Raw genomic sequence first — 24,391 nt, 5'->3', positions numbered from 1 at the left:
ACGCGAGGAGTATTACCTGCAGGCAGGCACGAGAATCTCGTGAATTACACAAGTCTACAAATGTATACTTTGCGGTCATATTAGGTGTTTCTAATTTTTCGTCACATGCTAAATCCAGAAATTCCCCTCTAACACGTACGGTGCTGCACAACGTAATGAAGAGGATCCCGAAAATTCATACAAAATACATATCTACATCTACATCTACATGGATACTCTGCAAATCACATTCAAGTGTTTGGCAGAGGGTTCATCGAACCACCTCCACAATTCTCTATTATTCCAATCTCGTATAGCGCGCGGAAAGAATGAACACCTGTATCTTTCCGTACGAGCTCTGATTTCCCTTATTTTATCTTGGTGATCGTTCCTCCCTATGTAGGTCGGTGTCAACAAAATATTTTCGCATTCGGAGGAGAAAATTGGTGATTGGAATTTCGTGAGAAGATTCCGTCGCAACGAGAAACGCCTTTCCTTTAACGATTTCCAGCCCAAATCCTGTATCATTTCAGTGACACTCTGTCCCATATTTCGCGATAATACAAAACGTGCTGCCTTTCTTTGAACTTTTTCGATGTAATCCATCAGTCCTATCTGGTAAGGATCCCACACCCCGCAGCAGTATTCTAAAAGAGGACAGACAAGCGTAGTGCAGGCAGTCTCCTTAGTAGGTCTGAACACATCTTCTAAGTGTCCTGCCAATGAAACGCAGTCTTTGGTTAGCCTTCCCCACAACATTTTCTATGTGTTCCTTCCAATTTAAGTTGTTCGTTATTCTAATACCTGGGTATTTAGTTGAATTTACGGCTTTTAGATTAGACTGATTGATCGTGTAACCGAAATTTAACGAGTTACTTATTGCACTCATGTGAATGACCTCAGCCTTTTCGTTATTTAGGGTCAACAGCTACTTTTCGCACCATTCAGATATCTTTTCTAAATCGTTTTGCAGTTTCTTTTGGTCTTCTGATAACTTTATTAGTCGATAAACGACAGCATCATCTGCAAACAACCGAAGACGGCTGATCATATTGTCTCCAAAATCGTTTATATAGATAAGGAACGGCAAAGGCCCTATAACACTACCTTGGGGAACGCCAAAAATCACTTCTGTTTTACTCGATGACTTTCCGTCATTTACTACGAACTGTGACCTCTCTGACAGGAAATCACAAATCCAACTGAGACAATATTCCATAAGCACGCAATTTCACTACGAGCCGCTTGTGTGGTACAGTGTCAAAAGCCTTCAGGAAATCCAGAAATACTGAATCAATCTGAAATCCCTTGTCAATAGCACTCAGCACTTCATGTGAATAAGGAGATGTTGTGTTTCACAGGAACGACGTTTTCTAAACCCATGTTGACTGCGTGTCAATAGACCGTTTTCTTCGAGGTAATTCATAATGTTCTAAAATCCTGCTGCATATCGACGTTAACGATATGGGCCTGTAATTTAGTAGATTACTCCTACTACCTTTCTTGAATATTGGTGTGGCCTGTGCAACTTTCCAGTCTTTGGGATGGATCTTTCATCGAGCGAACGGTTGTATATGATTGACAAGTATGGAGCTAATGCATCAGCATACTCCGAAAGGACTTCATGTTGGCAGCTGTTCTCGATTCTAATTCTGGAATATTTACTTTGTCTTCTATTGTGAAGGCATTTCGGAAGGCTGTGTTGAGTAACTCTGCTATGGCAGCACTGTCTTCGATAGTATTTCCATTGCTATCGCGCAGAGAAGGCATTGATTGCTTCTTGTCGCTAACATACTTCACATACGATCAGAATCTCTTTGGATTTTCTACCAGGTTTCGAGACAAAGTTTCGTTATAGGTATCTCGCATTGAAGTCCGCGCTAAATTTCGAGCTTCTGTAAAAGATCGCCAATCTTGGGGATTTTACGCCATTTTAAATTTGGCGTGTTTGTTTCGTTGTTTCTGCAACAGTGTTCTAACCCGTTTTGTGTACCAAGGGGGATCAGCTCCGTCGTTTGTTAATTTTTTTGGTATAAATCTCTCAATTGCTGCCGATACTATTTCTTTGACTCTATGCCGCATCTGGTCTACACTTGTATTATTAATTTGGAATGAGTGGAGATTGTCTCTCAGGAAGGCATCAAGTGGATTTTTATCTGCTTTATATATTCAAAAAAACTTAATACAAAAAACACTGTAAAATAAGGCACTCCTTACATTATAGATAAGGAATTATTATGTTCTTCAGTACCAGTACAAACGCATGAAGGTCTCCTTTCTTCCCCCTCAATGCTCCTTTCTGAAATTTTTCTTTTTATGCGATGCCTTAGGACAGTCACAGTTCTGTAATCTCTTGATGGAAACTTTCTCTCTATTCTCCATTCACAGAACCTTGATTTTCTGGAAAATAGCTGATATGGGAGTCCATGAAGAACAGTTTCAGGTTCATTGATGCCCCCTAGTAAGGGAAGCGCTCAATAAGTAATGCAATAAATTTTTCTCGGCCACGTTCGGTTAAAAACTGTGGAACTTATTGTGGGACATCATGGAATATTCCCGCTTCAGCTTCTATCGTTTCATGAAGTACCGATAATCGGCAACGCTAAACGCAGACGTAGTCGCCTGTAACAGAGCTGCGTTCCAGTCACAGAGCTGTCATTGAGTTTATTTTGGCGGGAAATCAGAGAATGGCAGATATTCACAGGCGCTTGTAGAATGTCAACGGAAACCTGGCAGTGAACAAAAGCAGGGTGAGTCGTTGGGCGAGGCGTCCGCCATCATTCTAACGAGGTTGGACAAACCTGTCCGATCTCCCGCGTGCCGACCTGCAGCACACAGCTGTGGCTCCTGCAGTGCTACCCTCAGGAAATTGAAGAAACGACTTCAGCGTGTTCGTTGCCTCAAAAATGCAAAAGGACTTGAGAGGTGGCATGAGCCCCCTCTCATATTTCTATCTTACGATTTTCCTCTCTAATTGCATCCAGTGAAAAGTCGCTATTCCTTCACATGCGGACTTCCCACGCAGCGTCCCTCGTCACCCGGGTGGTCCGGTGACAGGCGGGCTCTGCTGATCTGGAAAGGGTTAAGCCGACGGGTGTGAGGAAGTCGAGTGAATGCTTTGCAGACGCCGACATTGTCAAAAGACACGCCCGGAGGGGTCTGAAGTAGCGGCTGGGCTAGAGGTTCTGTTACTTCGCAGAAACTTAGCGAAAACACTTTCTGGCGGGCTACCAGCGAGGCGTGGGAATGACTTGTGTACCCAGGCAGTTGTGGCGGGAAAATTCCCGCGCTTTCTGCAAAATAGTAACTGTGATTGGCTTGCTCAGGGCATAGCTTCGTGACGTGGTAAAATCAGCGCAGAAATTGGCGCCAAGAATCTCCATTGGTGGAATGGTAGTGCTCCGGCAATAGAGTGGAATTTTCCGCCGGTTTTCGAGTTGCTGATTGGAATGTTTAACCACGGCCACTGTCGTGGGGGCAGGAATGTTGTGTGTTCGGCCTGTACGGGTGCTCTAGGTAGTCGGCTCTCGCCTTTCGGTCGAGGACGTCGAATCAACCAGCCATCGCCTCCGGTACGCCAAATCATGTTCTTGCAGTTAAGAAGACAGATTGGTAATGTATGTCCGCAGCACCGGCAGACAGGGATTTTCCTAGGTGATAATCAGAGCTCAGCAGAGTGCGCCTGTTCGTCTTTTTCTAACTTTGTTCTGTCTTGGGTAGCAGCAATTAATGTTGGGTTGGCTATGTGTTTTCTCTTAAGATTTGAGCTGCAAGGAATTGGCTCCACATACCACTTCGTCATAATCCTCACAATCTAGTTTAGGGACAACTTCAGATTCACAGCATTTGTTTGAGTATCCAATTTGAGCCAATTTGATGTATTGTAAATGTTTCATGTGTTTTTGTTTATTATTTTTGTTTAGTCTTAATAAATCATATTGTTATTTTGGGCAGAACTTTCATTCTGTTAATCGGTAGAGCAACCCTATCATTCCTCACTATGTTAATGAAACCTTCGTTTATTTAACTTATTTATCAAATTAAATTATTGCAGGTGCCAAACTCTCTTCTACTCCACTGGCAGGGTTGATTAGAGTCAGTTCGCGTATTTTTTTTAATCCTTGTGCAACAGCAAAAGTTGGAGTTAGAATAGGGGGGGCTTAGAGCATCATTTACATATGTAGATTCTAGAAGAATTTAGTGTTAAATACACTGCTAGCCCCGGCACCTCGCAGACTTCCCCGTGATAAGCCAGTCCTCATTCAAGTCCGCCTACCCGATAGGAGCTCGCAAAACATTGTTGAACTGTTCCTCCTCATCCACCCTACAGGCCGGATCTCGCACCGTCCGACTTCCATCCGTTTCATCCGATGAAGAATACACTCCGCGGCAAGCAGTAAGTGAGTTATGGGAAGGTTACTGAAGCAGCAAGATGTTCGCTCCGTCGTCGCCTAGTAGAGTGGTGTCATGCGACCATTACAGTAAGGTGGGGTAAGGCCGTCGCATTGAACGGAAGTTGTGTTGAGAAATAGCGTTTTGTAGCCAAAAGAGTGGGGAATAGTCTAGTGATTTGGAAAACCGAATAAAACGAACGCGCTTCCAGAAAAAAAGTGTTGCATTATTTATTGACCGCTCCACGTACCATGAAGTGCCGCGCGGTTTAGGGCGCTGCAGCCATGAACTGTGCGGCTGGTCCCGGCGGAGGTTCGAGTCCTCCCTCGGGCATGGGTTTGTGTGTTTGTCCCAGGCCCCCACAACCGCACGAGTGGTCGACTGTGAAGAGCGGACAAATTGAATAGCTGGGCGGCGGCCATTAGAGTGGTAATCTGACGCGTGGAGTTCGAATGTTTATACATCGCTTTTGGTTATAAAATGCCTTCCCATGAGTTAGGTCACAAGCATAATGCCTCATTTAAATACGTTACAACAATATACCTTTTAATTTATGAACAAACAGCAACTAGTCACTGTTTATGAATTTATCTTACGTACTACATGGAATCTGCCGTTGCTAAACGTTATGTACTGGACCCCTAGCATTTTTCTTAGTTCATTTACGATAGATGTACGCAAAATGCATCAATATACTCGAAGATTTGCCCACTATATTAATAGATATTTTCTGACTCTACCTTGCTTTAGATTTTATGACGAGAAGTGCGTTATATATGGCATAGTGCTTTGGCAACTCACGACCAAATTATCAAGTTTCAACCTAACCTAGAGCATGAAAACACTACCGATCAACCAACTTTCTTCAAAATGATCAGAACATATAAAAAGTTATTCAGTCGGTCGGAAATCTTGCCTACTGACAGCGTGTAACCATTTTCGTAACAGCTGTGGTTTTGAGAAAGGAAACCTGCAAATAGATGCACAGACATGATGCTAATACCGTGTTACAAAAACATTTATTAAGCAAGTGCACTGACATACAAAACAACTTAAAATATCCACATACCTGTGAAATGTAATATTCGTTCCTTTCTCGAATTTATTTGTACAATTAATCGCTGCACAACTCTTCACCATTGTACTTCTTTTGATTGGAACGTACAGACAGTAGAATTACGAGTAACAAATACTGTATGTACGCCCCAACAAATATACAACTTTGAAAAAGTGTCTTCATAAACAACAATACTACACAACACATCAGACTACAACCACTATAATGGCGTCCAGCCGAAGGTTCAAATTATCCCGCGACTGCAGCGCCATAAGTGAGTCTAGTTATTTTTTACAAGGTCTTTGGTTTGTCCTTAGGATAATTTAGGTTAAGTAGTGTGTAAGCTTAGGGACTGATGACCTTAGCAGTTAAGTCCCATAAGATTTCACACACATTCACACCTCCCTCGTACCATGAAGTTATCCAACATGTTTGATACTGTCTTCTTTTCTTGCAATCAGGGTATCTGTAGTTAGCGAGAAACTTCAGGAAACTTCTTTAGCCTATCTTTCAAAATACCTTTCATTCGTTTTCGAATGTCAGTGCCATGGAAGCTCCTGCTTTCAATTCAGCTTCTGACACCCGCGGAAACTCATTTGCCACGCGTTTTAAAGTGTCACTATCTTTCGATTGTTTCATAATTCCGCGTCTTATTCGAAGTGCAGGCGGGAACACTTGTTATTTTCCGGTCGTCAGAAAATCGAATAAAATTCTTTTCCCTTCAACTTTGTGCAGGTTTCTGAAGCGAGTGCTTGTCCTTTGCGCCCCAGTCTCTTTCCCATAGGAAGCTGGGGTACTTGGTACAGCCACCCTGTTGACCAAGGATCATGGACAGTAAATACCCACCGACTGTCACCTAGTATTTTTTGTAATGAATTTTGTCTAGAATAAAGGCTAAAGAATCATACTACTCTTCCAAATGTAGTGAATTTGCAACAAGTATGGAAGCATATTTGTTCCCGTTGTGTAAAAGAGCAGGTTTTAGACTTTTCTTGGGAGCCTCAATGAAGAATATCCTAACTCTTACCTCATGCTGAATTCCAAACATTTGTATCAAACTAGGAACATCGGAGCAGTGAACAGGATCATCGCCGTGAGAAAAGTAAGGAAGAGATCTATTTCGCTATTTCTGAAGCAAGAGAAAGAAGTTCCAGCAGCGAACTAGTTCTTTTCCCTTCAGTGTATCGTCAGACTTATTTTACTGGCCGACGAAATCTACCACCTGTCAGATACGATTTGCTGTTCCAATAATGTGAAATTCGTGCCACAACCGCACATCGCTGAATAGTAGTGCAGATAAATTGTAATCAATTTGCAGATTCAATTTTGGTAGTCTATCGTCGACGGCGTAATAGTGTTGTTATCAACAGCTTTTGAAGTAGTTGTAGTTACGAAATCGCTGGTATACATTTGGCGTTCGTTGCAAGGACTGGCTCTGTTCTATGATTAAGGATTGTCATTCTAAAACTGATTTTGCCAGTTATTTTATAATTCTTCACTTGAGAAGGAATATAAAGCTCGTTTAGTCTCAAAAAGATCTTAAAAAGCTCACTTTTGTCGAAACTGTAATATATTCCTGTGACCCGCATTCGTCACTTCTGTGCATCAATAGCTGACGGACAGAAATGACGAATGTGGGTCACAGAAATATATTACCTGTTGATATGCCATACTGTGTGTTAAAGGTTTTTCACTGCGCACATTATAAGCCGTATTGACTGTCTTCGATACGTACTCGTATCATACAATACGACACCTGTTCTATAAGACCAGAAACATGTTTTTTCAACAGTGACACGTCACAGACAGGTCAGATATATATTTTAACATCTCATCATGCAGTTGAGAATGGCTATAAAATCGAAATAATGATGTGTCAAAAAAATGCAGAATTAATAGTCAAATGGCAGAAATTTCTTTAAAAAATAGTACTAAAATGTTGCTTAAAAAGTGGGCGTGGCAAAAGGGTCGCGTCACACATTTAATTGTTATTCAGGAGCTTCGGATACGATTTAATCATTGAAACTTTGGAAACATATTGCCCATGAGTTCTACTAGTAAATAAAAACAAAATGAAAATTGACATTTTCGGCCAGTTTCATGAGCGGCAATCCTCAAGAAAAATCAAGACACCTTCTTAGGATTGGTTGACGTAGAAAAAGCATTCGGTAATGTACAATGAAGCAAAATGTTCGCACTTCTCAGAAACTTAAGTGTAAGGTATAGAAAAGGATAGGTGACATGCATCGTTTATAAGAACCAAGAAGAAACAGTAAGAATGGAAGGCCAATTGCGAAGTGCTCGGATTAAAACATGTGTACCACAGGGATGCAGTCTCTCTCCCCTAGTGTGTTATTTGAACATCGAAGAAGGAACAACGGAAATAAGATAGTATCAGGAAATTGAATTAAAATCCAGTGTGAAAGTATATCAATGATAGGGTTCGTTGACGACATTTCTATCGTCAGTGAAAGCGAGGCACAATTACAGGACATACTGAATCGAATATAGTCTACTGAGCACGGAGTATGGCCTGAGTGTAAATCAAAGAAAAAAGAAACTAATACAAATGAGATTGGTGAGAAACTTGCCATTAGAATTGAGGACGAAAAAGTAGTCCAAGGAATTCTGCTACCTTCGAAGCGAACTAACATATGGTGGACGATACAACAAGGTCATCTACAGCAATATAGTACGTGCAAAAACGGTATTCCTTGCCAAAAGAAGTAAAATATCAACAACTGTCCTGAACTCGCGAGGAAGAAATTGCTGAACACAGCATCGTATGATAGTAAATTGTGGACTGTGGAGAAGCTAGAAAAGAAGAGAATCGTTGAGACTCGGTGCTAGTAGGAATGCAATGACAGTGGACCAAATTTGACCTCTGACGTTGACCTTCCACATCCCATCGTCTCCCTTACACCCACCCTCCCCCTTTCTCCTCCCCTATTCCTAAATCACAGCCCTGGTTCCGTGTTTTTTTTTTAAAAAAAAACCTTGCTCTTATTTTCGATGCTGTCTGTGTTAACAGAACGAACTGGGTCGGACCTCTCTCACCAATACGAAGTCTGGAAACGCTGGTCGTTATAAAATGCTCATGCACTATTCGTAATTGACTCCCAGAAGGACAGAATAGAGGTGAGCAGGTGAATTCTAGAGTTATTGGCGTTAATTAATATTGCGATTCATCACAGAATTGCTACAGAAAATATGTTCGTATGAGAGATCTAGACTAGTGTGGTATTGTACATATCGCCTATTGTAATTTTTGTTGTGACACAGCTCTCCACATTCTCCATCACATGCAAGCCTCATCATCTCTGCACACCTATCACAAACTACTCCACACAAACCCTCATCACCCTCAATAATTTTAGCTCCGCTCACCCCCCCCCCCCCCACCGCGTCCCCACATACGCAAATGGATGATTCTTCGGTGCCTGAAGATGTGTTCTATTAACGTAGTCATGTTGTGCCACAAATTCTCTTTTGCCCACTTCGATTCAGTACCATTTCGTTAGTTATTCAGTCCACCCACTATATCTTCAGCATTCTTCTGTAGCACCACACTTCAAAAGTTTCTACTGTGTTCTTGTCTCTGGTGTTAATCCTCCACGTTTCACTTCAGAGAAAGGACAGAAGCAAGATAAGGGTTGAATGTCACGTTTCACCTTAGTATAAGGCTACTGTTCAGACAAATATTTTCAGATAAGACTTCCTAACATTTAAATTTATATTCTCTGTTAACATTGTCAGAATTTTTTTCTTTCTGGTGCCACTCTGCATTTTATATCCTCTCCAGCCAGCATCAGTTATTTTGCTGCCTTAGTGTTTCGTTTCCTGATCGTCTCATTATAGCTTGATTTAATTCGACGACATTCCATGATCATTGTATTACTTTGGTTGAAGTTTCAAAACATTATCAATATTGTTCAATCATCTTCCAAGTCCTTTGCCACGTGTGATAGAATTATATCGTCATCGGCAAACCTTAAAGTTTTTATTTCTTTATATATATCTAACCATCTGTGAAAAATACTGTGTATGTAAGACATCCTTATCACGATTATTTCAGCAGGTGGTCTTGGGAGGGAGGTAATATGACTTTAGAATACCTAAAAAATTTTCAACTTAACTTTGGTCCGTATATGAGCAACCATCTTGAAATGAAATATCGTTGGGATAAAAAACCCCTAGTGCCCTTAGAGGTGGAGAGCTTATTTGGAACGATACCAGAGAAAACTAATGGAAAACGATGTTAATGTCGAATCCACAGCTTTCGTTGTTGCTAGGCTTATTGGTGATAGTCCGGGTGATATTTCATCCATGAGAGTGAGAGCTGTTTTCGAAAGGAAGACTGCAGTAAATACGTTACCTGGTAAGGCTGGCTAATCAACTAATACTTGTGCAAGTGCCGTACCAGCAACTGTGACAGAGAAGTAAAATATGTATGCAAAACTGTTAACTGTCTGTCATGATATTTGTGAAAGCTGTTTGTGAAAAGGAATGTACAAATCTCAATTTTACATAAAGATTCATTTCATTGAATAAATTCTCAATATTAAATTTCACGTATAATTAAAATTCAATGTATCAAACGTTTGCCCATTGCTGCTCTACCAGATTCAAATTTATCTGTGAAACAAATGACTGATAAAGAATTCTTCGTTCTTCAGCGGAATGAAAGAAATTATTGATATGTTGACAGTAAAATCTTGTAAAAAAAAAGCACATTGAAATGTGTTGGAGTGAAGTAATAAAGCACAGGTTGAGAGTAAAGATTTAATGTTTTGGTGAGGAACATCTAAATTGTGCTGGACATGGAGTAGATATGTGAACAGTGAACATGGACAATTGATTCGCGTTTATATTGCTGGACAGAAGATTCTGAAACATGAAAGAGAAGACTGCTCCTATAGTGCGCTAACAACAGTAATTTTCAACGCTTTGAGTTTTGTTCGTAGTTTGTTAGAAGAAATTTGGAGGGTCAGTGGGCAGCATTAAAAGCACGCGAACATTGTAGAAATGATGCCTTAACCTATCCCGAGTTTTACTGTTTTCGTTTATTTGTTTGGTTTTGCACAGAAGCAATCAGTTTCAGTCATGTGTGTGGGTGTATCGTAAGAAACAATGTTTCTTGTGAATTAAATCAAATTCATGTTGTTGACACAGTGCAGAAAACTTATAGCTGAACCAAAGATGTATGTGGCGTTTTGCAAAGCTGCTCACTGTCGAACAGGTAGGTCTGACTACGATCTTTTATTCATTTATTCTTTCATTCACACCTTCAGTTTCCTTGTTACAAGAGAAAACAAAATAGACTATCATTTTTGGCTGAAACTACAGGGCTATTACAAATGACTGAAGCGATTTCATAAATTCGCTGTAGCTCCATTCATTGACATATGGTCACGACACACTACAGATACGTAGAAAAACTCATAAAGTTTTGTTCGGCTGAAGCCGCACTTCAGGTTTCTGCCGCCAGAGCGCTCGAGAGCGCAGTGAGACAAAATGGCGACAGGAGCCGAGAAAGCGTATGTCGTGCTTGAAATGCACTCACATCAGTCAGTCATAACAGTGCAACGACACTTCAGGACGAAGTTCAACAAAGATCCACCAACTGCTAACTCCATTCGGCGATGGTATGCGCAGTTTAAAGCTTCTGGATGCCTCTGTAAGGGGAAATCAACGGGTCGGCCAGCAGTGAGCGAAGAAACGGTTGAACGCGTGCGGGCAAGTTTCACGCGTAGCCCGCGGAAGTCGACGAATAAAGCAAGCAGGGAGCTAAACGTACCACAGCCGACGGTTTGAAAAATCTTACGGAAAAGGCTAAAACAGAAGCCTTACCGTTTACAATTGCTACAAGCCCTGACACCCGATGACAAAGTCAAACGCTTTGAATTTTCGGCGCGGTTGCAACAGCTCATGGAAGAGGATGCGTTCAGTGCGAAATTTGTTTTCAGTGATGAAGCAACATTTTTTTCTTAAAGGTGAAGTGAACAGACACAGTGTGCGAATCTGGGCGGTAGAGAATCTTCACGCATTCGTGCAGCAAATTCGCAATTCACCAAAAGTTAACGTGTTTTGTGCAATCTCACGGTTTAAAGTTTACGGCCCCTTTTTCTTCTGTGAAAAAAACGTTACAGGACACGTGTATCTGGACATGCTGAAAAATTGGCTCATGCGACAACTGGAGACCGACAGCGGCGACTTCATCTTTCAACAGGATGGTGCTCCACCGCACTTCCATCATGATGTTCGGCATTTCTTAAACAGGAGATTGGAAAACCGATGGATCGGTCGTGGTGGAGATCATGATCAGCAATTCATGTCATGGCCTCCACGCTCTCCCGACTTAACCCCGTGCAATTTCTTTCTGTGGGGTTATGTGAAAGATTCAGTGTTTAAACCTCCTCTACCAAGAAACGTGCCAGAACTGCGAGCTCGCATCAACGATGCTTTCGAACTCATTGATGGGGACATGCTGCGCCAAGTGTGGGAGGAACTTGATTATCGGCTTGATGCCTGCCGAATCACTAAAGGGGCACATATCGAACATTTGTGAATGCCTAAAAAAACTTTTTGAGTTTCTGTATGTGTGTGCAAAGCATTGTGAAAATATCTCAAATAATAAAGTTATTGTAGAACTGTGAAATCGCTTCAATCATTTGTAATAACCCTGTATACCTGGTGGTGCAATTATAAACTACACTGGGCGACAATGTTAAATGATCAATTTTTCAAAACTCCATAATTGTCTCCCATTGGAACGCGTAAGTTTTACATTAGGTTCAAAGGTGCCTACAACTTTCCTCAGTAATGGTGCAAAAGCGTGGAGCACCGAAACGTCACCCTTGCTTTCAGCGATGCTTCAGACAAGGTGTCAACACATGCGAAAACAAGGCCACAGCTCAAAAGTTCGTGGGAGTTGTAATGTGGGTTAATGATGTCACACTGGCACCAAATTTCATCACAATTATGTCCAATGCCACGGACGAGTCACAAATAGGAAGATCGTCAAATCCCTATTACAGATATTTCACGCTTTCTTTTGAACCCTTTGTGATGGAGGTCATAACCGTGACACCTAGCGTTGAAATCACGCGGTTTTTTCGTGAATTACCGAGGAAACCATTTCAGACACAGTGCCCATCAGATGTAACACGAAAATACCTCAGGGGATGGCATAAAGAACGTCAATGAAACCACCTGTTTCCCTGGGGCTTTGATTACTACACATTTCGCATTCGAAAACGACAGTTAGCAGTACGATAAGCTACAAGAAGACGTTCTTCACAACCTTTGACACCGATAACATCCTCAGACATTTAAACCTCCTTTTAAGTACACTGTGGAGCTGCAACCCACATTGAATGAATGTAATCGTACCACGTTGGAGTGCAGCTTGACCACAAATTTTGCTCTCGTGTAGAGGTTGACACCACTAGGGACCGTTCAGAAGGATTCGAAGAATCTGAATGTGATCCGAAGCACAAAGGATACTTACCTTTTTCCAGACCTCCTGTTTTGCGCCCTCCTGTGGCATAATCTTGGGAGAACACAACATTAACATGAGCATGAATAAAACAGCAAAGTGCCCCCCCTTAGGCCTCTCCCAGTTCTGAACATCCTCGCACCTTCGTTGAACACGTTACAAATGTACCTGTCAGAAACTTTGACACCAATTCAGCCTCGCGGATCCTCCAGCGCCTGAAGATAGGCAAATCCCACCTAAGAGGTGTCTAAGGGATTGCCCTACTTTCCTGCGCTAGAGCTGCTGTGACGATGAACTGGTGTCGAAATTTCTGACAAATACTCTGTCTCGGAACATGTCGCATTCTAACATTAGGGCCCCGAGGTGTTGGACCTCTCAAGATATTTCCAAACTTCTTCAAGCCACGTCGTGGTAATCTTCTTGTTCCAAAGGTAATAAAATATCTGTTTAGAGTATCATCTTTTGGGTGCCATAGCTCTTTTTATTTCAGTGCTTGCTAAATAGAAACTGGAGAGAAATTGTGTCTTATGCAAGACACTGTTTTATAGTTTTCTTTTAACTAGTTGTTTCAGCACTTAATGTGCTACTTTCAGTGGACGGTTACGGTTATTTTGGTTCTGAAAAAATACTGTTACATGTTCACTTCTCGTGTAATTTGTGTGAATTTTGGCTCAAAAGTATTTACATTTGCAAAAGGAGTGATCATTCGGGGTCAAGTATTTCGCACTTATGACACATATCAGTGATTTCCCTAAATCGTTTCAGGCAAATGCCGGCATGGTTCCTTTGAAAGGGCACGGCCGATTTCCTTCCCAATCCTTCCCTAACCCGAGCTTGCGCTCCGTCTCTAATGACCTCGTTGTCAACGGGACGTTAAACACTAACCACCACCACTTACCACCACCACCACATATCAGTGAAACTGAGACAGTGCATACTGTTCATTTGTAATACGTTTAAGGCATTAGTTTTAAATATAACCTTTGATCCAAAATTCATATAACCTACACATAAGGTTAACATGTAACACTAATTTCTCAGAACGAAAATAAACGAAATTGCTCGCTGGAGATAGTACATAAAGTGTTGAAACATGTCTGGGTAAAACAAAAGTATGAAGCGGTGTCTTGCATAAGGCGGAATTCCTCTCCATTTATTATTTGTTTAGACAGTATATTTCTGTCTGTTCTCTACAGGCGTCTAAGAAATATCACCCTCCTTTTCCTCACGTTCTCAGAGATGCTCTCCACATTCTGGTAGACTTCTTTGTTGCTCCGGTTTCCAGCTGGCTTCAGTCCGGATTGCCCCCATGGATTTTCGTAGGATTTTTCTGTCCAGGATTTCCAACTTCTCCAGAATGTAGTTCATGGAGAGGCAATCACTATCGTAGAAGCGTTCTTTTTTTGGCCACAGTATTATAATGTATATTTTGGTAACCCATAAGATGAACTTGTTGGTATAAAAGCTTTTAGTCAGCTCAAATATGCTCTCCATTTTTGAGAGCCAGTTGCCTCTCGCAGATTTTGCTTCTCTGTTTTCTAGTGTGGTTTCACCGAGGGACTTTAATTTCTTTAACCTCAAAATCTAACCTATCTCTGTTTCAAGAAATTTCGGTACATATTTGTTGCTCATCATGAATTTGGTCTTTTCTACTGAGATCCTCAGCTCTGTTCTACTGGCGAATCTATTTAGGCAGTTGATCTGGACGGTCACTTCCTCTTCACGAGAGTATCACAAAGTCACCGATAACGGCCGAGCAGTTGAGTGAAATTTCTTCCGATTTTTTCCCTAAGGAGATGGGGATTATTCTCTTATTTTCATGTTTTGATTTCCAAATTGTCACAAACAGAAAATAAAAACTTCTTTGTTTGCAGATGACACGTTGTAGGCTGATGGAATAAAACTACCATCATACAAAAATAATAATGTCATATGAGATTTGAATATACAGATGAGATTTGAATGTACATAAAGCCTGGAAACACTTTCAATTATTTATTGCACAAGAACCAAACATTACACAGATATCATACACATGTTATTTTGAAGAGAAACCTTGAAAGGTTTTTTTTTTTTTTTTTTTTCATGTATACCGCCACAGCGTAGTTTGGTAATTTGCCGATAGTCAGCGCTAGTCGAAAACATGACGAGCGAGCTTCCTGTGTGTTGGAGTTCGACAAAAACGCCAGATATCACTACGTGTGACTTCTTTCTGTGGGGACACATTAAAGATCTGATGTATGTACCGCCTCTACAATGTAACATAGCAGAGCTCGGGGAGAGAATATGGGAAGCGACTGCTACAGTAGGCGATGCCGTGTAGGGACGGGTATGACAAGAGTTCGATTACCGTATTGACGTCTGCCAGATTACTCATGGTTAGCATATCGAATGTATGCAAAGAAAACTTTCTGAGTTTCTCTTATAAACGCAATATATATGACATCTGTACAATGTTTAGTTCTTGTCAATAAATTATTGAAAGTGTTCCCGGACTTTATGTACACCCTGTGTATAACTGTTATTATTTTCAAGTTTAATATAGAACTAATGTCTTAAACACGTGGCAAATGAACGAAGTACAGTGCTGCAGCTCAGTGACATGTGTCCTTAGCGTATACTGTGTTAAACTAATGTAAAATATTTGACGCTCAATGATCCCTCCTTTTGCAAATGTAAATACTTTTGAGCGAAAATTCATACAACCTACAAAAGAAGTGAACGTGTAACAATAATTTTTCTGAACGAAAATAAACAAAACCGTCCACTGAAGCTAGCACATAAAGTGCTGAAACAACTGGGTAAAACAAAACTATAGTACACTGCTTTACATAAAGCGTAATTTCTCTCCACTTTTTTCTTAGCAAATATCGAAATAAGAAGATGATTATTTACATAAACATTCTATTATCTCTGGAAGAAGAGGATCACGACGATATGGATTATAGAAGTGCAGGAAGATCTTGAAAGGTCCAACACCCTGGAAGCCCCCAAGTTAGAACGGGACGTGTTTCGAAACAGAGTACGAAGCCTGAAAGGGTTTCAAGTAGGGTATGAACTAGAAAAATAATAATGTCAGAAAAATGGATAAATCAAAATTCACATTTGTGCAAAATATAAAAAGATTGTGCAAAATCTGGCTAGTAGAAAATTTTATAAGTGATACCGTTAATGAGGATTTTAAAAGCGCAATATGTGTGTTCTGAACTGAAGCTAAAAGTAATCTATTAAACGAAATTTAATTTTTCTTAAAATAACTTTTACATGAACAGATCCAAACATTCCATATCACATAAATTACAGTAAAATGTCAGTATTAATTTGCGTATTTTCCGTTATATTACATCATATCACATAATAATAAGTCGGTTTTAGTGCTTGCGAGATGGCCTTTGAATACTAATCATCAGAACTTTACTAACTGTTTCCCCAGAAAGACGATTTCTACATCTACATCTTCGTGATTACTCTGCTATTCACAATAAAGTGACTGGCAGAGGGTTCAATGAACCACCTTCATGCTGTCTCTCTACTGTTCCACTCTCGAACGGCACACGGGAAAAACGAGCACTTACATTGTTCCGTGCGAGCCCTGATTTCTCTTATTTTATCGTGATGATCATTTCTACCTATGTAGGTGGGTGCCAACAGAATGTTTCCGCAGTCGGAGGAGAAAACTGGTGATTGAAATTTCATGAGAAGATCCCTTCGCAACGAAAAACGCCTTTGTTTTAATGATTACCACTCCAATTCACGTAACATGTCTGTGACACTATCTCCCCTATTTCGCGATAATACAAAACGAGCTGCCCTTCCTCTTACTTATTCGATGTCATCCGTCAGTCCCACGTGATGCGGATCACACACCGCACAGCAGTACTCCAGAATAGTGCAGACAAGCGTAGTGTAAGCAGTCTCTCTGGTAGACCTGTTGCAACTTGTAAGTGTTCTGCCAATGATTCGCAGTCTTTGGTTTGCTCTACCCACAATATTATTTACGTGATCGATCCAATTTAGGTTATTTTTAATTGTAGTCCCTAAGTATTTAGTTGAATTCACAGCCCTCAGATTTGTGTGACTTATCGCGTAATCGAAATTTAACTGAATTCTTTTATTATTCATGTGAATAACTTCGCACTTTTCCTTATACAGGGTCAATTGCCACTTTTCGCACCATACAGATATCTTATCTAAATTATTTTGCAAGTAGTTTTGATCATCTGATGACTTTACAAGACGGTAAATGACAGCATCTTCTGCAGACAATCTAAGACGGCTACTCAGATTGTCTCCTATGCCGTTAATATAGATCAGGAACAACAGATGGCCTATAACACTTCCTTGGGGAACGCCGGATATTACTTCTGTTTTACTCGATGACTTTCCGTCTATTACTTCGAACTGTGACCTTTCTGACAAGAAATCTCGAATCCAATCGCACAACTGAGGCGATACTCCGTAGGCACGCAGTTTGGACAGAAGACGCTTGCGAGGAACGGTGTCGAAAGCCTTCTGGAAATCTAAAAATATGGTATCAATTTGAAATCCCCTGTCGATAGCACTTATTACATCATTAGTATAAAGAGCTAGTTGTGTTTCACAAGAACGATATTTCCTGAATCCGTGCTGACCATATGTCAATAAATCGTTTTCTTCGAGGTTCAAAATGGCTCTGAGCACTATGGGACTTAACTTCTGAGGCCATCAATCCCCTAGAACTTAGAACTACTTAAACCTAACTAACCTAAGGACATCACACACATCCATGCCCGAGGCAGGATTCGAACCTGCGACCGTAGCGGTCGGGCGGTTGCACACTGTAGCGCCTAGAACCGCTCGGCCACTCCGGCCGGCTTTCTTCGAGGTACTTCATAATGTCCGAATACAGTATATGTTCTAAAACCCTACTGCAAATCGACGTTAGTGATATAGGCCTGTAATTCAGCGGATTACTCCTCCTTCCCTTTTTGGGTATTGGTGTGACTTGAGCAATTTTCCAGTCTTTAGGTACGTATCTTTCTGTGAGCGAGTGGTTGTATATAACTGCTAAATATGGAGCTATTATAACAGCAGACTCTGAGAGGAACCTGACTGGTAAAAATCTGGACCGGAGGCCTTGCCTTTAGTAAGTGATTTAAGCTGCTTTGTTAGACCGAGGATATCTACTTCTATGTTCCTCATCTTGACGGTTGTTCTTCATTGGAATTCAGGAATATTTACTTCGTCTTCTTTTGTGAAGGAGCTTCGGAAACTGTGTTTAATAACTCTGCTTTAGTGGTACTGTCATCAGTGACTTCACTGTTGTTATCGCGCAGTGAAGGTATTGATTGTGTCTTGCCACTGGTGTGCTTTATGTATGACCAGATTCTGTTTGGTTTTTCTGCCAGATTTTGAGACAGAATTTCGTTGTGGAAATTATTAAAAGTAGCTCGCCTTGAAGTACGTGCCATATTTCGAACTTCTGTAAAACTTTGCCAATCTTGGGGATTTTGCGTTCTTTTAAATTTGAAATGCTTTTTTCGTTGCTTCTGCAACAACGATCTGATCAGTACCATCACTTATTAATTTATGCGATATATATGTCCCAATTGCTGTCGACACCATCTCTTTGAAAACATTCCACAACTTTTATGCACTTACTTGATCAGATCGGAAGGAGTGAAGAGTGTATCTCAAAAAGGCGTTAAGAGCATTTTTATCAGCTTTTTTTAAATAGATATACTTTGTGTTTCTTTTTGATGGTTGTAGGTGTTGCGGTATTCAGCCTAGCAGCAACTGCCTTGTGGTCGTTAATCCCTGTATTCGTCACAACACTCACTATTTGTCCAGAATTATTTGTTGCTAAAAGGTCAAGTATGCTTTCGCAACCATATACGTTTCGAGTGGGCCCATGAACTAATTGCTCAAAATATTTTTCTGAGAAAGCATTCAGTACAATTTCGGATGATGTTTTATGCCTGCCGCCGGCTTTAAACGTATAATTTTTCCAGCATATCGAGGATAGATTGAAGTCACCACCGACTATAATTGTATGAGCGGGGTACTTATTTGAAATGAGACTCAAGTTTTCTTTGAACTGTTCAGCAATTATGTCTTCTGAGTCAGGGGGTCGGTAAAACGATCCAATTAATAGTTTAGTCCGATTGTCAGGTATAACCTCTACCCATACTATTTCACATGAACTATCTACTTCAATTTCGCTACAAGACAAACTACCTCTGACAGCATTTCTGATTTCTGTTTTTATATTGTTCGTGCAACTAAACCCTCGCTCAGTGTCAACTGTGTGCAAGGGAATACTAGCGGCGTATTCAACACTCCTGGAAATTGAAATAAGAACACCGTGAATTCATTGTCCCAGGAAGGGGAAACTTTATTGACACATTCCTGGGGTCAGATACATCACATGATCACACTGACAGAACCACAGGCACATAGACACAGGCAACAGAGCATGCACAATGTCGGCACTAGTACAGTGTATATCCACCTTTCGCAGCAATGCAGGCTGCTATTCTCCCATGGAGACGATCGTAGAGATGCTGGATGTAGTCCTGTGGAACGGCTTGCCATGCCATTTCCACCTGGCGCCTCAGTTGGACCAGCGTTCGTGCTGGACGTGCAGACCGCGTGAGACGACGCTTCATCCAGTCCCAAACATGCTCAATGGGGGACAGATCCGGAGATCTTGCTGGCCATGGTAGTTGACTTACACCTTCTAGAGCACGTTGGGTGGCACGGGATACATGCGGACGTGCATTGTCCTGTTGGAACAGCAAGTTCCCTTGCCGGTCTAGGAATGGTAGAATGATGGGTTCGATGACGGTTTGGATGTACCGTGCACTATTCAGTGTTCCCTCGACGATCACCAGTGGTGTACGGCCAGTGTAGGAGATCGCTCCCCACACCATGATGCCGGGTGTTGGCCCTGTGTGCCTCGGTCGTATGCAGTCCTGATTGTGGCGCTCACCTCCACGGCGCCAAACACGCATACGACCATCATTGGCACCAAGGCAGAAGCGACTCTCATCGCTGAAGACGACACGTCTCCATTCGTCCCTCCATTCACGCCTGTCGCGACATCACTGGAGGCGGGCTGCACGATGTTGGGGCGTGAGCAGTAGACGGCCTAACGGTGTGCGGGACCGTAGCCCAGCTCATGGAGACGGTTGCGAATGGTCCTCGCCGATACCCCAGGAGCAACAGTGTCCCTAATTTGCTGGGAAGTGGCGGCGCGGTCCCCTACGGCACTGCGTAGGATCCCACGGTCTTGGCGTGCATCCGTGCGTCGCTGCGGTCCGGTCTCAGGTCGACGGGCACGTGCACCTTCCGCCGACCACTGGCGACAACATCGATGTACTGTGGAGACCTCACGTCCCACGTGTTGAGCAATTCGGCGGTACGTCCACCCGGCCTCCCGCATGCCCACTATACGCCCTCGCTCAAAGTCCGTCAACTGCACATACGGTTCACGTCCACACTGTCGCGGCATGCTACCAGTGTTAAAGACTGCGATGGAGCTCCGTATGCCACGGCAAACTGGCTGACACTGACGGCGGCGGTGCACAAATGCTGCGCAGATAGCACCATTCGACGGCCAACACCGCGGTTCCTGGTGTGTCCGCTGTGCCGTGCGTGTGATCATTGCTTGTACAGCCCTCTCGCAGTGTCCGGAGCAAGTATGGTGGTTCTGACACACCGGTGTCAATGTGTTCTTTTTTCCATTTCCAGGAGTGTATAATTACAACCATAAGAGAGAATTGTTCAGTTATCTTACTGACATAAATGAAGTCTACCAGCTCATTGAATTTCATTCCATTGCTTCTGCTTTCCAACATCTTCTTAAACAAGTAGCCGAACATAGCCATTTCCAGTCAATGATCGCTACAGTTGGACAAGATGACCCAGTCTATTCCACGGACACATCGCCCACACCATTCTGGAAGCCTTCACCAGTTTGCACAGTGCCTTACTGGCAGCCAGGGTCCATGGCTTCATGGGGTCTGCGCCACACACATCAGCTCTTACCAACTAAAATCGGGACTCATCCGACCAGACCACTGCTTTTGCAGTCGTCTAGAGTCCAACCGACACGGTCACAAACCCAGGAGACGCGCTGCAGGCGATGTCGTGCTGTTAGCATAGGCACTCGCGTCGGTCGTCTGCTGCCATAGCCCATTGACGCCGAATTTCGCCGCACTGTCCTAACGGGTACGTCCCACATTGATATCGGCGGTTATTTCACGTAGTGTTGCTTGTCTGTTAGCACTGACAACTCTACGCAAACGCCGCTGCTCCCGGTCGTAAAGTGAAAGTCGTCGGCCATTGCGTTGTCCGTGGTGACAGGTTACGCCCGAAATTTGGTGTTCTCGGCACACCCTTGACACTGTGGATCTCGGAATATTGAACTACCTAACGATTTCCGAAATGGAACGCTCCATGTGTCTAGCTCCAATTACCATTCCGCGTCCAAAGCCTGTTAATTCCCGTCGTGCGGGCATAATCACGTCGGAAACCTTTTCACACGAATCACCTGAGTACAAATGACAGCTCCGCCAATGCACTGCCCTTTTGTACCTGGAGTACTGCCACCTGTATATCGGCATATCGCTATCCCATGACTTCCGTCACGTCAGTGTATATGTCTCTTGCAGTATATCCTGTCAGCGGTCACAGTATTAAGTAGTGCGTGCACAGTTCTTTTAATACGGAATACTTTCTTGTAGTAATATTTTCCTTCGTTATCGTCCAGATGCTTTTAATAACGGCTACTACACTTTCCACAGCATTTTTGCAGTTTGCAGCAGAGACTTCGACAAACTTTGGTGCCTCTAACGATTCTCGAACTGAAATCTTACGGTCCGCCAAGGTTTCAAATGGTTCAAATGGCTCTGAGCACTATGGGACTCAACTGCTGAGGTCATTAGTCCCCTAGAACTTAGAACTAGTTAAACCTAACTAACCTAAGGACATCACAAACATCCATGCCCGAGGCAGGATTCGAACCTGCGACCGTAGCGGTCTTGCGGTTCCAGACTGCAGCGCCTTTAACCGCACGGCCACTTCGGCCGGCCGCCAAGGTTTCATGCCTCCTTAATATATATCTACTTTAACAACATGATATCCTGAATGTAAAAGATAAATAAAGAACCTTTAGTGGCCACAAAAAAATGGTTCAAATGGCTCTGAACACTATGGGACTTAACATCTATGGTCATAAGTCCCCTAGAACTTAGAACTACTTAAACCTCACTAACCTAAGGACATCACACAACACCCAGTCATCACGAGGCAAAGAAAATCCCTGACCCCGCCGGGAATCGAACCCGGGAACCCGGGCGTGGGATTAGTGACCACAGATTTACTTGTATCTAGCTTAGAAGTTTGAAGTAACGTGTACTTCTAACATATGGAATTCAAATTATTTATTAACGCGAATATAATTTAGAACTGCATTAACAAATTAATTAGGTTGACATTCATAATCTGAACAGGGGACATTTTTTCTCAGGAGAATCTGCTTTGAGTTAGGTGTAGACAATGATTTTATACTCATGATTTGCGTTGCTGCCTATATTAAAAACCTGTCTGAAACTGGTAAGTTCCAGCGTTTCCTGTGAATGTTGATTAATACTACAGTTCACCTGATGATGACAGCAAACGGTTATTTTTCGTGTTCTCGCTCAAACACACACAAACAACGAAATTTCTCCAGAATCCTATACTTTGCACCAGCTATATAATTGTTTATTTTGCACGCCTACTTTTGTTTCAGGTTTTGTTTGTTTTGTATGTTCGTTTCTAGTTTCGCTGGGACTACGACTTCGTTCCCTTCCCTTCCTTGAAATAAATTTATCCATCACTTCTGAAAATGCATTCGACAAGAATAAGTGAAATACACAGATCCGGCCAGCAATGAATTCACTAGCTGGGAAGGAAAGTGATGTGATATGTTGTTAAGGCCTCTTGGAACCTTAAAGCTTCTGTTTCTTTGCGTCTATTGTTTGTTTCTGTGGTAGATTTTTGTCGCTTTCTGGGATGGAAGGCAGCAATTCGTTTGTTTCTGTGACAGACAGTTAAGGCTTGTTCTGGGATCCCCCTACTCCAGTGCCAGCTATCGCAAGGCTCGAAAGAACACATTTCTACAAGCGTCCGCTCTCTCCTTTTTGGAAAGGAATGAAAGACAAGATAAAAAAATCGTTTGTCGTATTTTGGCGAAAGCTATTTTCAAAATTCGTCACGTTGTTCGACTTGAATAGCAAGAGGTGACAAAACCGACTGTGACATGAAACCAGGTTGGTAGGTACTCAAGAGAGCGCACAGGATAAGGTTATGATTCTGGATGGGGCCGTAAACAGTTACTGTGAGTTGCGGAGTCAAACACACAACTTTATTTTCTAAGAATCACTCATTTACACATTGCTTTAAAAGACCACAACTAAGCAATATGGCTGAAGGCCTAGTTAAAGAACTTGAGATGCTTTCTGGGCTGAAGGCTCAAAACCACACCACAAACAAGAACGGCTGAAGGTCTGGCTTAGAAATCAAAAGCAATTAAAAATAGAAGGTAAAAAATTTTTCCTTTCAAAAAACATGCAATTGAAAACAATTAGCGGCTGAAGTCCTACACTACACGTCTGAATAATAACTATAATTTAAATACACTAATAAACAATTTTTCCAACCAAGAAATTTCTTTTTCAACTTACAACAGAACGGCCGAAAGCCTGATTAAAGAAATATTAACTTATTGCACGGCTGAAGGCCACAAACAAATTTGAAACAGTGGCTGTAGGCCTGAACAACAACAATTTAAAATAAACCCCTTCCTTCTTATAAAAAATTTTCCTTCAAAGGATACGCATAGCTGAAGGCCTTATTAAAAGGGTTTCACGTAAATCCTCGGCTGAAGGCCACACATAACACATCGAACAACTAACGGCTTAGGGCCTGGATTATAAACAATTTCAGATAGAACCAATTTTAAAGAATTTTTTTTTCTTTTTTTAAAAATAAAATCAGTCTTCAAATTTTAATTTAACACGGCTGAAGGCCTTTATGTAAAATTTAAAAAGAACTGAATTAATACACGGCTGAAGGCCTCGTACAGTACATCAAACTAAAATGAAAATTACAATCTAAAACAAACAGAACAAGTGGTGGGTGCTCAGAAGTGCTCCTAGGGTCGGCCTGAGAAGGTAGCTCAAACGTAAGGCGAGGTGAGACAGGCAGCCAAGAGTTGAAGTTAAATAATCGGATGGCAACCCAAACTACGGACGGCCCAAGGACCGACCAACGATTTAACCAATTCCCTTCCGTCCGATCAACGGCACAACGATGGAAAATATCGGCCGAGCACGAGGATACGAACAGCACTACGTCTTCAGAAATTGGCGTCTAAAAACAGCCAAGGGAACAATAACCACTCTAGGCAAAATATGAACCAAACAACTTAAAGGCTGTTG

Source organism: Schistocerca serialis, chromosome 4 (genome assembly GCF_023864345.2).
Source record: "Schistocerca serialis cubense isolate TAMUIC-IGC-003099 chromosome 4, iqSchSeri2.2, whole genome shotgun sequence".
Lineage (NCBI taxonomy): Eukaryota > Metazoa > Arthropoda > Insecta > Orthoptera > Acrididae > Schistocerca > Schistocerca serialis.
This window is presented reverse-complemented; position numbering follows the sequence as displayed.